The sequence below is a fragment of the Triticum urartu genome, chromosome 3 (genome assembly GCF_003073215.2).
Source record: "Triticum urartu cultivar G1812 chromosome 3, Tu2.1, whole genome shotgun sequence".
Classification (NCBI taxonomy): Eukaryota; Viridiplantae; Streptophyta; class Magnoliopsida; order Poales; family Poaceae; genus Triticum; species Triticum urartu.
The window spans coordinates 432476067-432477775 of record NC_053024.1 but is presented as its reverse complement, the minus strand read 5'-3'; the positions used below and the strand labels follow the sequence as shown (position 1 = coordinate 432477775).

General features: G+C 47.0%; 1 long non-coding RNA gene across 1 annotated transcript; it reads right to left on the bottom strand.

The window, feature by feature from the left end:
- Positions 1–383: 383 nt before the first annotated feature.
- LOC125548435 lies at positions 384–800 on the bottom strand. The gene is made up of 2 exons (XR_007301088.1): positions 736–800; positions 384–631 (listed from the first exon to the last, which is right to left on the bottom strand). It is a non-coding gene; the product is annotated as an uncharacterized LOC125548435 (long non-coding RNA).
- Positions 801–1709: the final 909 nt, after the last annotated feature.

Sequence of the window (1709 nt, the reverse complement as noted above, 5' to 3'; positions counted from 1 at the left end):
AGAACAAAATGCCTTCATAACAACATTTGTCAAATTCTCTGGAGAGGAGGGAGAGAGAGCCTACGTGTAGTTAATTGTGGTGAGAACATATGTATACGATTGCAAAGCTGCTTGGAGCTGATCAACTCTACTACTGTCGTGTGCACCTCTTAATCACATTGGACCTGGGTACCCCGCCGTGGTCAGGAGAATCACTTGGACGTTTGCTGTGGTGTACTTGTTAGGCATCAGCTTCTCCTGAATTGCATCAGACTCAGGTACCTCGCCGTTGACGGATCTTTCCTAAAATACATAGCTTCTAGAATTCATTGTAAGGGCTATGGGAATAGCTCTAGAAAAATTTCAGTAAATATGGCTTATCCCTAATGATGGAAGCGTAGGAACCTGCCAATATTTCTTTGATATCAAATAAAGCACAAACAATGTTTCCCTAGAACATAAGCACATTCCATCTAAATGTGCGTGTACACATACACGATACATGTCGAATGCTCCCTCAGTTCATTGAAGAACTCCTTTGTTCCTTGTGACTCGGCTCATACGACCATTTTTCAACTTTGCCCGCACAAGTCAGACCAGAGCCTGAGCACTCATAAAACAAGCGCCTTTTTAGCTCCTTGGCATATTATATCTTCACGTTGCCATAGAGTGGTATGTGTAAACATAATAGGAAGCATCAGGAGGATATTACGATAGTTTCCAAGAACATAAGTTAAATGAGATAAGCAGGTTTACCTATGTCCTATAGCACAACTTGGCTTCTAAATTTTCTCTCAACAGAACACCGAAAAGCAAGTCAGCAGTAGAGTATGGAATTTGCTTCTTGGAAGCTTCAGATTGTGTTCAGAAAGTTCATCCAAAGAAGAGACCAATAAGAACCTGAAGAAAACAAGAGTGGTCAAATGAATTATAAAGTGTCTCACTTGCATTGCTTCCTTCCCTTCCAGCCTTAGAAAACAACTCACTCTTGAATGTCCTACGTGAAATGAAGCTAGTTACCTATTTCTAATATAACCTCAAGAAGAAAAGCTACTAAGATGTCTTGTAGGATAATAAATGATATAACAGGCGTTCCTCATAGCTCAAACACATAATTCAGATATTTTCTTCTTCCTCTGAGACGGAGCAGGAAAGAAATAAATACACTATACATTCTTCACAGAATAAATAATGTTGAAACTGACTAAGCTCGTTTCAGTTAGTGGCAAGCACAGGCAATGCATATATACATATACGGGGAGACGCGGGAGGAGGCGCAGGGGATGGTGACAGGGAGCTGCGCACCAGGCCGGTCATGGCGGCGGTCAACCGTCAATACCGCAGCTCCGCAGAAGGCGTCCATGGGGGTTCGGGAGGCGCACGTGGGCAGTCCAGGAGGAGTGGGGCGGGATGAGGAGGTTGAAGAGGAGGCGCGGCTCGTGCCACGGACAACCGGTGATGGACTGGAGCTGGGCGGAAGGAGATGGCCATGGATCGGGGCGAGTTTGGGCGGTCGCTGCTGAACAGGAGGCGGAGAGAGGAGGAGAACAGAGAGGAAAGAGGAGGCAGGCGGGCTGAGGGGAGATCACCGGCGTGGCCCTCGTCGTCGGCGGTTCCCGGCGAGAGGCGTGGAATCGGGTGGTTGGGCACGGTCATCGGGGTGGCGGCGCAGAGCAGAAAATTGGGGGTGAATTACCTCGCGAATCGTTTTTTACTCGGTGGACTGCGGG